Source organism: Chiloscyllium plagiosum, chromosome 40 (assembly GCF_004010195.1).
Source record: "Chiloscyllium plagiosum isolate BGI_BamShark_2017 chromosome 40, ASM401019v2, whole genome shotgun sequence".
NCBI classification, from domain to species: Eukaryota; Metazoa; Chordata; class Chondrichthyes; order Orectolobiformes; family Hemiscylliidae; genus Chiloscyllium; species Chiloscyllium plagiosum.
This window is the reverse complement of record NC_057749.1, coordinates 20,676,487-20,692,308: the sequence shown is the minus strand read 5'-3', so window position 1 is coordinate 20,692,308 and position 15,822 is coordinate 20,676,487. Positions and strand designations below refer to the sequence as shown.

The 15,822-nt window shown below is 42.1% G+C and overlaps 1 protein-coding gene across 5 annotated transcripts in view; it reads left to right on the top strand.

Moving 5' to 3' along the window:
* The window catches only part of znf592 (zinc finger protein 592), a 198,980-nt gene that overhangs the window by 101,687 nt on the left and 81,471 nt on the right, over positions 1–15,822 (top strand). The gene's annotated exons all lie outside the window — the stretch shown is intronic.

Here is a 15,822-nt window from a genome sequence, read left to right as displayed (position 1 = left end):
TCTGCCAATAAAAGCCAGTACGCCATATGCCTTCCTCACCGCACTATTTACCTGGGTGGCAACTTTCAGAGATCTGTGTACATGGACACCAAGATCCCTCTGCTCATCCACACTACCAAGTATCCGACCATTAGCCCAGTACCCCATCTTTTTGTTATTCTTCCCAAAGTGAATCACCTCACATTTAGCTACATTGAATTCCATTTGCCAACTTTCTGCCCAGCTTTGCAGCTTATCTATATCCCGCTGTAACCTGCCACATCCTCCTTCACTGTCTACAACTCCTCCGACTTTCGTATCATCCGCAAACTTGCTCTCCCAACCTTCTAACCCCTCCTCCAGGTCATTTATAAAAATGACAAACAGCAATGGTCCCAAAACAGATCCTTGCGGAACACCGCTAGTAACTTCGCTCCAAGATGAACCTTTACCATCAACTACTACCCTCTGTCTTCTTCCAGCCAGCCAATTCCTAATCCAAACCTCCAACTCTCCCTCAATGCCATACCTCTGTATTTTTTGCAGTAGCCTACCATGGGGAACCTTATCAAACGCCTTACTAAAATCCATATACACCACATCTACCGCTTTACCGCTGTATGTCAATGAATCAACAGACTCAAACAGTGAACATTAGGGGGGTACATGCCTTAATGTGTAATTCTGCAAATAACTATCAAAAGTGCGCAAACATCAACCCTAGTTCTATCCATTATTTAGCTTTCTGAAATTTAATGAAGCGCACAAAAAATACTGCAAATACGATGAGGGTAAGGAACACCAAAGTGAAGATAAAATTCTGGAGAAATCAACTGGATCTAAACATTGACAAAGCCCTCTATTTGATAGCCTACATTTTAGGATTTTTAAAAAGATGGCTGCAGAGCCAGTGGCTGCACTGGTTCTTAGCTAACAGAATTCACGAGATTCACCGCAACCCTCTATGAGGCAAGGAATAAATGCAACACTTATTTAAGGAGGAGGATGAAACGTAAGCACACCATGAACCCGAGTTCAGTAATGGAAAAAAATACTAGAATAGGGACTTCGTAAACTCAAATCAAATTATATTGGCTCTACCTAATCACATTACGCAAGTGCAAGCATATTTGACAAATGGTTATGGATGTGCAGCATGGTTGGTGAAAGGAAAAACTACGCTTTGCAAATGTATTAAGTCCTTTTTAAAGATATAGCCAGAACATTAGATAATGGAAAACCTATGGGTGTAGTGTTTATGGATGTTTGAAGGGCATGTAAACAAGGGTCTTTTTAATATACTCAAAGAAATTGAGAAAACTACTGAAATATTCTAATTACAGTTGCTGACAAAACTGTTTAGATAATAGTATAATGTAGAAGATGCAAGCTGAAAAAAAAAAATTGATGAATTACCAATTTGCTAACTCCATAAAAAAACATTTTGCAAATGATATCATTTTTATAAATGACCTAGATAAGGGCTTAGAAGGATGGGTCAGTAAATTTGCGGATGACACGAAGATCAGTGGAGTTGCGAATAGAGCCGAAGGATGTTGCAGGTTACAGATAGAAATGGATAAGCTGCAGAGCTGCGCTGAGGGGTAGCAAATGGAATTTAATGTGGAAAAGTGAGAGGTGATTCACTTTGGAAGGAGCAACAGGAATCCAGAAAACTGGGCTAATGGTAAGATTCTTGGTAGTGTAGATGAGCAGAGAGATCGGAGTGCTCATGTACATTGATCCCTGAAAGTTGCCACCCAGGTTGATAGGGTTGTTAAGGCGGCATATGGCGTACTGGCTTTTATTGGTAGAGGAATTGAGTTCTGGAGTACTGAGGTCATGTTGCAGTTGTATAAGACTCTGGTGCGGCCGCATCTGGAGTATTGTGTGCAGTTTTGGTTGCCATACTATAGGAAGGATGTGGAGGCACTGGAACGGGTGCAGAGGAGGGTTACCAGGATGTTGCCTGGTCTGGTAGGAAGATCGTATGAGGAAAGGCTGAGGCACTTGGGGTTGTTTTCATTGGAGAAAAGAAGGTTTAGGGGTGACTTGATAGAGGTGTACAAGATGATTAGGGGTTTAGATAGGGTCGACAGTGAGAATCTTTTTCCACATATGGAGTCAGCTATTACAAGGGAGCATAGCTTTAAATTAAGGGGAGGTAGGCATAGGACAGATGTTAGGGGTAGGTTCTTTACTCAGCGAGTTGTGAGTTCATGGAATGCCCTGCCAGTAGCAGTGGTGGACTCTCCCTCATTATGGGCATTTAAGCGGGCATTGGATAGGCATATGGAGGACAGTGGGCTAGTGTAGGTTAGGTGGGCTTGGATCGGCGCAACATCGAGGGCCGAAGGGCCTGTACTGCGCTGTATTCTTCTATGTTCTATGTACACTTGAGTTTCTGGTCAGTGGTAACCGCCGAGGATGTTGGTATAGGAGGGTTCAATGATGGCAACACCATTGCATGTCATGGGGCGGTGGTTAGATTGTCTGTTATTGGAGATGGTCATTGCCTGGCTTTTGTGTGGCACAACTGTTTAGTGCCACTTGTCAGCCCAAAATTGGATATTGTCCAAATTTTGTTACATTTGAACACGAACTGCTTCAACATCTGAGGAGTCGCAAATGGTGCTGAATGTAGTACAATCATCGGCAAACATCCCCATTTCTGACTTTGTGGTGGAGGAAGGACTTGCATGAAGCATTCAAAGATAATTGGACCAAGAACTTTGGTTTGCTGAGTTAACTGATCTCACCTCGGATAGTGTAACCATGCTGCCATTAGGTCTGCAGAGGACAAAATTTGCTCTTGATCACTGTTCAAAGATCCGATAAAGGCTACATGCACACCATATGGACAGTAAATAAAGGCAGAATTGATCTCGCTTTATGCCTTTAGTGAATAACCTACCAACTCTCATTGTTGGCTTGCATGAAAATTGATCATTTGAGAGGAATACTGCAGTGTGGATGACACAGTAAATGCTTTTGGAAAATGCATCTCGTATTGGAGAGAAAGCATTTAAATGAAGACTGATTTCATTTTCATTTGTTTGTGAAATGCTCATGCAGTAATTTAAAAAAATGTTTTTGTAAGGTGAAAATTAAATTCAGCAAAGAACTTGTATTTAATTTACAGTTTGAATAACAATGGTTAAATTTCTAATGCTTATTTGGCAGAATATTAGTTGTAATTATAGTTTAATTCTTTGTGGATCTTACAGGTTGACTAAATTCCTAAAGCATTGTTGCACCATGTTGGCTTTCTATAAGTTATGCGAATACAGTTCTGTCACATCACATTTTAATTCCTATACTGAACTAACAGATGTTGCCCAAGATTTGGCATTTTCCTACAGATCACTCAATCAGTTTCCCTTTCCCCACACAACAATCAATGGACCAGAAAGTTGCTGGGTAAAGAATCTATCAAGATGGAATTAATTGTCTACCTGCTCTAATGTTCTGTTGAAAATTTCTGAACCCTGGTGACTGCTGTCACCTATTTTCTAATGAAGAAATATCTACACACCTCCAAGTATTACATTTAACATGTCAGCTGCTCATAACAATTTTTTTTAAAATCTGGTTGGTGACTAATGGCGTTTGTTATCATTAAAGATATGACTCAAACTGATATGAATACCTTGTGTTCTCAACATAAGTAAACATCTTGATGATAGGATATATCATTTGTAGCTTAATTGTTCCAGTACTGGTGGTGATTAGTTAAGGGTGCATGTTGGTCATTATATATTCCCTGTATAGGACTCTTACTGGTTCATATAGAGGTCCATTACAATTGATTTTTTATTGAATTATCCATGTCAGATACACATTTCCTTTTTTAACAAAATTATTTTACTTCATGGTGTGTGGCTCAGCAGTTAGCATTGGTGCCACCCAGCGCCAGGTACCTGGGTTCAATTCCACCCTCCGGTGACTGTGTAGAGTTTGCATATTCTCCCCATCTCGGTGTGGGTTTCCTCCCGCAGTCCAAAGATGTGCAGGTTAGGCGGATTGGCCAAGCTAAATTGCCCATCGTATCCACGGATGTGCAGGCTTGGTGGATTAACCATGGAAAAGCCAGGGTTACAGGGATAATATACGAGAGTGAGTCTGGCTGGGATGCTCTTTGGAGGATCAGTGTGGATATGATGGGCTGAATGGCCTACTTCCACACTGTGAGGATTCTATGATGTTTCACTGATAAGTATAAATATTATCAGTTAAAGCTGATGAGACTAAAAGCAGCAATTTGATGAAGGTAAGCTGAGAGAAGTTTGCCTGGATTTCAGTAATTTGAGCACTTAATTCATTTGGGCGGCACAGTGGTTAGCACTGCTGCCTCACAGCACCGGAGACCCGGGTTCAATTCCCGCCTCAGGCGTCTGACTGTGTGGAGTTTGTACGTTCTCCCCGTGTCTGCGTGGGTTTCCTCCGGGTGCTCCGGCTTCCTCCCACAGTCCAAAGATGTGCAGGTCAGGTGAATTGGCCGTGCTAAATTGCCCGTAGTGTTAGGTAAGGGGTAAATGTAGGGGTATGGGTGGGTTGCGCTTCGGCGGGTCGGTGTGGACTTGTTGGGCTGAAGGGCCTGTTTCCACACTGTAATCAAAAAAAAATCTAATAATCTAATCTAATTTGCTGCTTTCTAATGTTGCTAGGAAGGTTTCATTCTTAATTTTACACCATGTAGTGTATATTGTTAATGTTCTTCAGTTGTGGAGGGCGCATTATTAATGGGATAACATTGAATAGCAACTTTAGACATGCAGGTGAAAAATGTCACATGGGTTTTGAGCTAGCCATGCCCCAAATCTTCAGTTTCCTCCTAACTTTATAATTCAAATTCATTTTACAATTAATTATTGGATATAATTGTAGATGTTGTTCCTCATGCCCACTTGCAATTATTTGCATAACAACTTTGGCACTCACATGAGCTTAGTAAACATGGCTAATTAAGGAAGCTGAAACATTTGCTATTATAGTTTCCCAGAATTTGGTGGGAGAGACCTGCTACAAAAATCACATTTTCTAAAATAAATAAATTGCTTTTATATAGTGCTCTATTGTCTTATCAGCCCAGCTGTTGTAATGCATTGTGTAGAAAAGTTGTGGACCAGCTATATTTCTAGTGTAGAGTCGAGAGTGTGGTGCTGGAAAAGCACAGCAGGTCAGGCAGCATCCGAAGACCAGGAGAATTGACGTTTCAAGGTATAAGCCCTTCATCAGGAATGAAGGGCTTATGTGCAAAACGTCGATTCTCCTACTTCTTGGCTGCTGCCTGACTTGTGCTTTTGCACCACCACACACTCGACTCTGATCTCCAGCATCTGCAGTCCTCACTTTCTCCATATTTCTAGTATACTTTGTTAAAAACCAGCATGAAATGTAGGCTACATGGGATCCCATTTCCACTGGAGAGAAATAATATTAAAGGAATATATAGTGACATCCAGTTTAGATAATGCATTTTTATCTGAGGAAGGGTCACCAGGTCCAAAACGTTAATTCTGATGTCTATTCATGGACACTGCCAGACCTGCTGAGCTTTTCCACCAAATTCTGTTTTTATTACTGATTTTCGGTTCTTTCGGTTTTTAATGCACTTTTATCGATGCGTACACAAAATCAAAACAACCCTGACTTTTATTTCTTTAAAAGCAGTTATTCCTGCTCTTAAATGATTATATCCAGCAGATTTGGCCATACATTGTTCACAGTTTAAAATATTGCAGTGTAAGAGTCCAGAGCAATTCTAATTGGAGTGGATCGTATTTTAGAGTCATAGAGCACAGAGTCGAGCCCTTTGGGCCAAACTGGTCCATTCTGACCAGTCCACGTTAACCCCATTTCCCTGCACTTGGCCTATATCCTTCTAAACCTTTCCTATCCGTGTATTTGTCCAAATGCCTTTTAATGCATCTGCCTCAACCATATCTGTTGACAACTCATTCCACATGCGTACCACCCTATGTTTTAAAAAAAAGTTGTCCTTCAGGTTCCCTTTTGTTCTTTCCCTTCTAACCTTAAACTGATGCACTGTAGTCCTCAATTCCCCAAACCCAGAAAAAAGACTGAGTGCATTGGCCCTATGTGTGCCTCTCAGGGTCTTATACACTTCCAAAAGATCCCCCCTTAGTCTCCAAAGCACTAAATAAAAGAGTCCTAGCTTGTCCAACCTCTCCCTATAACTCAGGCCCTTGAGTCCCGGCAACATCCTTGTAATTTTTTTCTGCTCTCTTTCCAGTTTAATAACATCCTTCCTATATCAAGGTGACCAAAACTGAATTCAATATTTCAAGTGCAGCCTCACCAACATCCTGTATAACTGCAACATAATTTCCCAACTTCTATACTCAGTGCCTTGACTGATGAAGGGCAATGTGTCAAAAGCCTTCTGCACTGCCCTGTCTACCTGTGACTTCACTTTCAGAGAACTATGCACCTGAAGGTCCAAGGTCCTTCTGTTCCACTACACTCCTTAAGGCCCTATCATTCACCATGAAATTCCTACCTTAATTTGACTTTCCAAAATGCAAGACCTTACACTTATCTATATTAAACTCCATTTGCCATTTCTCTGCCCAGTTCCTCAGCTGATCATGGTCCTGCTGCAATTTCTGTTCACCTTCCTCACTGTGCACGATATCGCCTATTTTAGTGTCAGCTGCAAACTTACTAATCATGCCTTGTACATTCTCATCCAAATCATTGATATAGATAACAAACAGCAATGAGCCTAGTACCAACCCCTGATGTTCACCACCAGTCACAGATCTCCAGTCCGACAAGCATCCTTCCACTATTACCCTCTGCTTCCTACCGTCAAGACAATTGTGTATTCGATTTGCCAGCTACCCCCGGATTCCATGCAATCTAACCTTCCAGAGCAACCTGCCATGTGGAACCTTCTCAAAGGCCTTATGAAATCCATATAAACTATGTCTATCACCCTCCTCTCATCAACCTTCCTGGTCACTTCATCAAAGAACTCTACTAAATTTGTGAGTCATGATCTCCTACGCACAAAGCTATGCTGACTGCTCCTAATCAAACCCTGTCTTTACAAATGCATGTACATCTGATCCCTCAGTATCTTCTCAAGTAACTTACCTACCACAGATATTAAGCTTACTGGTCTATAGTTGCCATATTTTTCTTCATAGCCCTTCTTGAATAAGGGCACAACATTCACTACCCTCTAGTCTTCCGGGACCTCTCCCATAGCTAACAAAGATGCAAAAACATCAGCCAGGGCTCCCGCAATTTCTTCTCTAGCCTCTTAGATCCTAGAAATGTACAGCATGGAAACAGACCCTTTGGTCCAACTTGTCCATGCCAACCAGGTATTCTAAACTAATCTAATCCCCTCTAAACCCTTCCTATTCATATACCCATCCAGATGCATTTTAAATGCTGTAATTGTACCAGCCTCCACCACTTCCTTTGGCAGCTCATTCCATACACACACCACCCTCTGCGTGAAAAAGTTGCCCTTTAGGTCTCTTATTATATCTTTCCCCTCTCACCATAAGCCTATGCCCTCTAGTTCTGAACTCCTCTGCTCCAGGGAAAAGACCTTGTCTGTTTACCCTATCCATGCCCCTCATGATTTTATAAACCTCTAAGATCATCCCTCGGCCGGCGACACTCCAGAGAGAACAGCTCCAGCCTATTCAGCCTCTCTCTCCAGCTCAAACCCAACCCTGGCGACATCCTTCTAAATCTTTTCTGAACCCTTTCAGGTTTCAAAACATCCTTCCTATAGGAGGAAAACCAGAACTGCACACAATATTCCAAACGTGGCCTAACCAATGTCCTGTACAGCGGCAATATGACCTCCCCAACTCCTATGCTCTGACCAATAAAGGAAAGCAGACTGAATGCCTTCTTTATTACCCTGTCTTCCTGCGACTCCACTTTCAAGGAACAATGAATCTGCACTCGAAGGTCTCTTTGTTCAGCAACACTACCCAGGACATTACCAATAAGGGCATAAATCTTGCCCAAAATAGCCTTTCCAAAATGCAACCCCTCACATTTATCTAAATTAAACTTCATCTGACACTCCTTGGCCCTTCGGCCCATCTGATCAAGGTCCCATCTTGCAGTGTTCATGGATATATCTGGTCAGAACCAGGAGTTTACCCACCTTCATAACATCCTAATACATCTAACACTACCTCTACTGTGATATGGACTATCCCCAAGATATCATCCCCAAGTTCCCAAGTCGTCTTGTCTTTCTCCACGGTAAACACAGATGAGAAATATTCATTGAGGACCTTGCCCTTCTGCTGCGATTCTATACATACATATTCGCTTTGGTCCTTGAGGGGTCCTATGTGTCCTTTGCTGTCATTCTTCCTTTGATATACTTAAAGAACCCCTTTGGATTCACCCTACTCTTCTCACCCAAGGCTATCTCATGCTCCCTGTTTGCCTTCCTGATTTCCTTCAGTAAACTCCTGTAGCCCCTGTATATCTCCAGGGATTTCCTTGATCGCAGCTGCCTGTACCCGAGCCATGCCTTTTTTCTAGTCAAAGCTTCAATATCAGTTGGCACCCAGGGTTCTCTATTCCTGCCAACCTTGCCCTTCACCCTCACAGAAGCATGTAGACTTTGAACTCTAGGTGTCTCACTTTTAAAGGCTTCCCACTTTCCGGAGGTCCCTTTGCCTGCAAACAAACTACTCCAGTCAACCCCTGCAAGCTCCCGTCTAATTCCATTCAATTTGCCCCAGTTTCAAACTTGAAGCTGTGGACCAGTTTTGTCCCTCTCCATAACTACTTGAAACCTAAGAGAACTTAAGTCACTGGTCCCAAAGTGCTCCTCCACTGTCAACTCAGTCACCTGTCCTGCCCTATTTCCCAAGAGTTTTGCCCCTTCCTGAGTAGGACCCTGTATATGCTGCTTGAGGAATCTTTACTGAACACACGGAGCAGATTCCACCCTATCTCAGCCCTTAATGCTGTGGCAGTCCCAGTTAATGTTAGGAAAATTAAAATCCCCTACTATGATGATCCTATTGCTCCTGCAAGTCTCACCAATCTCCCTGCATATTTGTTCCTCTAATTCCCAGTGACTTTTTGGGGGCCTGCAGTACAATCCCAATAATGTCGTCATTCCTTTCTTATTTCTTAGCTACACCCACAAAGCCTCACTGGATGATCCTTCAGTTATTTCATCTCTGACTTCTGGAGTGATACTTGCCTTAATGAAAAATATAATTCTCCCTCTCATCTTTCCACCACTTCTGTCGCCCCAAAGTACCTGTACACTGGCACGTTAAGCTGCCAATCCAGCCTCTTCCTTAGCCACGTTTCTTTAATAGCTATAATATCCCAGATCCACATACCTATCCATGCCTGACTTCATCGGCTTTACCTGTCAGCCCTCTTAGATTCCTGATGAAGAGCTTATGCTCAAAACATCAACTGTCCTGCTCCTCGGATGGCCTGACCACCTGTACTTTTCCCACACCACACATTTTGATTCTTACCTCCAGCATCTGCAGACCTCGCTTTCTCCTAGTTGATTATAACCTTACTGCGAAGCCTCTTCCAAGGATGCCTACTTTAAGGAAGTTCTCCTCCTCCCTCTACAAGGAACTCAGTGAATCTCTCTCTCACTGCACCCCCCAGGTCGTCTCCTCTGCCCTCTAGCTCTTTAGTTGAAGCAGATTCAATATTACAGCCACATCTCCTTCCTCAGTGCCTACCTACACATTCCTGATGGAAGAGCTTATGCTCAAGACGTTGACTCTCCTGCTCCTCAGCTGCTGCCTGACTGGCTGTGCTTTTGACTCTGCATTGAATTAGATGCAATTTAATCAAACAGGCATTCCTCGCTCCCTGTCATGTTCCAGCCTGACCTATCTCTTCAACTTATTATTTCTGATTTTTTTATCTAAGATTTTCTGCGACTATACGGAAGGTTGCATTTGGGGCAAGTACAAACATGCAGATGAATTGCCAGGTTTTGTTCTGTGTGCAGAGCACTGGGCCAAGAATTGGCAAATAGAATTTAATATAGATAAGTTTGACATCTTACATTTTGGAAAATCAAATCAAGGTAGGAGTTTCATGGTGAATGGTTGGCTCTTAAGGAGTGTAGTGGAACAAAAGGATCTTGGAGTTCAGGAGCACAGTCCTCTGAAAGTGGAGTCACAGGTGCAGTGAGGAAGGCTTTTGGCACACTGGCCTTCATCAGTCAGGGCATTGAGTATAGAAGTTGGGAAGTTATATTGCAGTTGTGCAGGACGTGGGTGAGACTGCACTTGGAATTTTATATTCACTTTTGGTTACTTTGCTATAGGAAGGATCTTATTAAACTGGAAAGAGTGCAGAAGAAACTTACAAGGATGGTGTCAGGGCTCAAGGGTCTGAGTTATTGGGAGAGGTTGGACAAGCTAGGACTTTTTTCTTTAATGCTTTGGAGACTGAGGTGGAATCTTATAGACGTGTATAAGATCATGAGAGGCATGGATAGGGTGAATGTACTCAGTCTTTTTTCCCCAGGTTTGAGGAATCGAAAACTAGAGGGCATCAGTTTAGAAGGGAAAAAATAAAAGGGAACCTGAGGGGCAACTTTTTTTACACAGAGGGTGGGGTACGCATATGGAATAAGCTGCCAGTGGATGGGTGTGGTTGAGGCAATTACATTAGCAACATTTAAAAGGAATTTGGACAAGTACATGGACAGGAAAGGTTTAGAAGGTTATAGGCCAAGTGCAGGGAAATGGGGTTAGAGTTGATGGACATTTTGGTCAGCACGGGCCAGTTTGGGCCAAAGAGCCTGTCTCCGTGCTGTAGTATTCTCTGTCTATGTCTCTATGTCACTACTTATTGTGTGAACAACTAACTGCTAGTGTTGGGAAGAGGATGAAATACAGCAGTCCTTCCTTCATTTTTACTAGTGTGTTAGTTTGGTTAGCATTCAGTTTAGTTATACACACAACCTGTGTTTATTGTGTTCATTATGATGGAGATATTGTGAATGATAGGCTGGGTTCTCCACACAGAAATCACTGAAATAACAAGAGAACTAGAACACAGATTGTTAAATTGTATATTTCTAATACAGGCACCATATTCTCAGTAATACAATCTTCCTTTGCCTTGTGTGTTTGTGATTGATTCCTTGTATGATTCACAATGTCTGGATTCTTGTGGCACATTTAGACCATTGAGGAGCATATAGGTTTGTGGAAACCAAGTGAAGAATGATCCACTCCTGTTTTTTTACTGCTTTGGCGGAAGAGTCAACCTCACAATGCACGTGTCTGTATACGAGATTACACTGGATAAGTGATGAGTAATGTTGACGTAGGTTGCTAAATTTAGACTCCCAGGACATCAAACTGACTGGAATGTTACTAATTAGCGTGTAGAATATGAGAAAACTAGAAGTTCAATAAATAGCTGTTGGAAGCTATCATTGAAAACAGCAAACTTTGTATTCATGATTGTGTTGTCGAAAGGAAAACAGCTGCTCTTAAAATTCTGCATTTCCAATTGCCAGAGCTGTCTGTTAGGGTGTGTTGCATTTTGTCTGCTATTATCAGGAGATAACATAAAAAAGACCAGTAATAGATCTTCAGGCTTCCCATACTTGCTTTGCTTATTCGGTATCATGGCTAATCTACATCAACTCCACTTTTCCATTTTGTCTTATCCCTTGATTCCCTTTGTGTTCACCTTTTAGATGGTGAGAGATGAGTAATTATTGACATTCTGATGGATTTGTGTGAGCTTATTCATAAGTCACAAAGTTAATGTGCAGATAAAGTAAACAATTATGAAAGCAAGTCATGTACTTTTTTGCAAAGGGTTTTGAGTACAAGAGCTAGGAAGTGTTGCTGCAATTATAAAGGGCTTTGGTGAGGCTACAGTGGCATACTGCATACTTTTATGGGTCTCCTTGCATGAGGAAGAATATATGTTTTTTGGACTGGCTGCAACAAAGATTCACTACAATGATTTCCTGGTATCATGAAACTGCCCGAGGAAAGGAGGTGAATAGAATGGGTTTATATGCTGTGCAGGGTGAGTTGTGACCTCACAGCAGGATATAAAATTCCTAAAAACATAATTATTTCCTATGCCAAGTGAATCGAGAACTTGCCTCACGATGAGGACTAAGTTGAGAAATTTAGTCAGAGGTATTGTGAACCTTTAGAACTCTTATCGCAGAGAGAATGCTGATTTGTTGAGTATATTCGAGACTGAGCTCAACAACGCAATGAATAAAATACACCCATCAAGGTTTATGAAGATAGAGTGGCAAAATTGAGTTAATATAGAAATTTGAGTGGCACGTCTTAAGTATTCTGCTTTTCTGTTCTTCCTATCAAAGTGGATCACTTCACATTTCTACACATTGTTCTGTTGATGGTCATCTACTTGCCCAGCCACTTAACTGGTTTATATTCATCTGGTTTATATCAAGTTTATTACTTGACAGCTTGTTCTCCAATCCAACTTCGTATCATCATCAAACTTGATGTATTACACTTTGTCCCCTTATCTGAGTCACTGGTATAGATGGACATCTTTTACTGGCAGATTTTATTGAGTCATACTACATATTTGCCTATTGAGACTCAACCCATGTTAGTCCTTCGTAAAATCATCAACTGGTTACAGTGCTTCTAGAAAGGAAATAAATGACACAGGCTCCAAAAAAGACTGGCTGGGCAGTTGAATGTTGAAAGTGAGTCAATCCTCTGTTGAAACTATGTGACTTGATCCATCTATAAAAATGTAGGACATTATTGATACTTGACTGGGCAGCAATTGGTTCAGTAATGGGGGGAAAAGGGGGAAGATGCATCAGTAGAAGCTTGCTTGCCTATGAATAAAATTGCAAACTGGATTGGCAGAATAGTCCCAGAAGATGAGCACTGAGAATCTTTTCAGTGCTTTATGATGATGTGTTCTATAAATTTCCTTATTCAAATCTTAGCTGCAGCGTTATGCTCTCCTGGAAAGAGGATTCTTAATCTATGGTATTGGTCAGCTTATATTTCTGAGTTGTCTGAATTTAGGTACAGCTCTACAAGGGGAGAGGAGGAGGAAAAAGTATGCAAGGCACACTGGATTACCAGCCATCCCCTGTGAGAATTAATTTGCAGCTTTACTTTGGAGGCACTTCATTGTGACATCTTGATTAAAAAATAATGGTGAAGAAGTCACATCAGATCCAAAATGTAAATTCTGTTTCTGTCTCCACAAATGCTGTCAGACCTGTGAGTTTCTCCAGCATACTCCGTGTTTGTGTCAGGTTTCCAGAATTTTGTATTTTTCTGTCATTTGACTATTTCTTAGTTTTGGCTTTACATGATGTTGAGATCAATCTAAGTCTTCGCCCAATAGTTATGCATTTTAAGATCTTTAAGGCATATAAGGCTATGATGTCAAGTACTGGAAAAATTGGATAAGTATCTTTAGGTGATTGCGCCAGTCAAAAATGACCATAGGCTGTGCTGTAGAATTCTATAATTCTGTAATTCTGCAAGTATCAATCAGTATAGCTGTTTCTCTGAGAACTTCCTCATACAGAACCTAGAAACCAAGAAAAGCTTTCCATCAGAAGCATGGCGGTATAGTAGCTAGATTTGATAAATCGTTTTGTAGCTTTCTGGAATTTAGATGCTCTGGTCACATTTGACGTTCTTTGGGGAGGAAAAATCAGAAGACTTCATTCACCTTGAGTCCATGTGTTTGGGCAGCAATTCAGCAGTTTTACTGGCAGTAACCATAACTGTGTGATCTAATATACTGAAAAGATTTGTGTGTGCAAAACAGACATTAGAGTATGCTTTTCTCCCACAACGTTCCAGCTTTTAGGAAAACAGCTGATGCAAATAAATATTTGTTAGATTACTGGATCTCCAGTACAGAGATGCAAAGAAGTTTTTTTTTATTCATTCATGGGATGTGAGTATTGCTGGCTAGGCCAACATTTCTTGCCTGTCCCTAATTGCCCTGAGGGCAGATAAGAGGCAACCACATTGCTGTGGGTCTGGAGTCGCATGTAGGCCAGACTAAGTAAGGATGGCAGTTTCCTTCCCTAAAGGACATAAGTGAAGCAGTTGGATTTTTCTGACAATTGGCAATGGTTCCATGGTCATCATTTGACTCTTAATTCCAGATTTCTATCGAATTCAAAGCCCACCATCTGCCATGTTAAGAGGGTTAGGCAATCTTTTGCTGTATTCTTTCACGTCATCGTCAGCTGTGAAAATGGGACAATTTCATTAACAAAACCAATCCATACTAGTATAAAAGCATTAGTTACAACACAATTAAAATAAGGAAAGAAAACAACAGGCAAAACGACTTGGGAGTTTGCAAATTATTTAATACTTTTAATGAAATGAGTGAAAGGTGATCGTTAAAAGTGAGAGACAATGTGAAATTGTTCTTAGTTTTGATAATGGAGCATAGGACAGGCACTCTAACAGCTGTGTTTAGAATAGAGCCACCAATTCGCTTTTCTAGTAGTTACATTCATCTTGTTCAGGCATATTATGAAAGGTGTCCAGGACAAGGGAGGGGGGCTTTGAAACTGGGCCCCTCTGACTCAGAGGTAGGGACACTACCGCAATGCCCAGTGAGCATGCTTTTTACATTTCTAAAATATTTTCAATCAACCTATTCAGGGATGTCATGACAGGCCCCGGAACAGGTTGGGCTTGAACCCAGGTCTTCTAGCCCAAAGGGACACTACCTTTGCGCAATAAGAACCTTTTTTCTAATTCTCTGTGTTGAGTCTAAGGAACTGTCTAAATTGTCGCAGTAAAGGATAAACCAATATTGAGTCTGAATGAGAAGAGGAATTTTTCTTACACAACACAATGTACTTTATTATACGATAGCACATAGGTACAAGCTACATTGACCATTTGAGCATTCTTACAAAGACTGTGAGGAGCCAAAGCAGATGCAACTGTCTCCTTTGGGATCTTGTGCTAGACTACTTCTTCACATCGATTGTGACATCATCAGCTTGGGTGGAGCTTAATGTAGCTTCAAAATAACTCTTTCAGAACAACTACTTCATATGTCTTTTTGTAATTGTAATGCATGCAGATTGGGTGCTTACCCCACATTCACAAAGGATCCATTACATCTTTTGTCTTATTTGATATTATGTTACACTTCCAATGCAATCTGAAACACTTTAGAAATGTTGGCATGTAATTTGCCCCAGTTGAAACTTTATTGCTGGAACAGCACAGCAGGTCAGGACCAGTGGGGCTCTGTCCTGGTGGCGGTTGGAGGGGCGGGGCTCAAGGGCGGAGGAGCGGGGGAGGGGCGGGGCTCAAGGGCGGAGGAGCGGCCCTTGAGTCCTCACTGGTCCAGCGGCACTGGTCCTCACCTACCACCCCACCAATCTCCATGTACAGCGCATCATCCGCCATCACTTCCGCCACCTCCAAACAGACCCCAGCACCAAGGATATATTTCCCTCCCCTCCCCTATCAGCTTTCCGTAGAGACCACTCCCTCCGCGACTCCCTTGTCAGATCCACACCCCCCACCGACCCAACCACCACTCCCGGCACCTTCCCTTGCAACCGCAGGAGGTGCAACACTTGCGCCCACACCTCCCCCCTCACTTCTCTCCAAGGCCCCAAAGGAAACTTCCATATCCGCCACAGATTCACCTGCACCTCCACCCACATCATCTACTGCATCCGCTGCAGCCGGTGTGGCCTCCTCTATATTGGGGAGACAGGCCGCCTACTAGCGGAGCGATTCAGAGAGCACCTCTGGGCCACCCGGACGAACCAACCCAACCACCCTGTAGCACAGCATTTCAACTCAC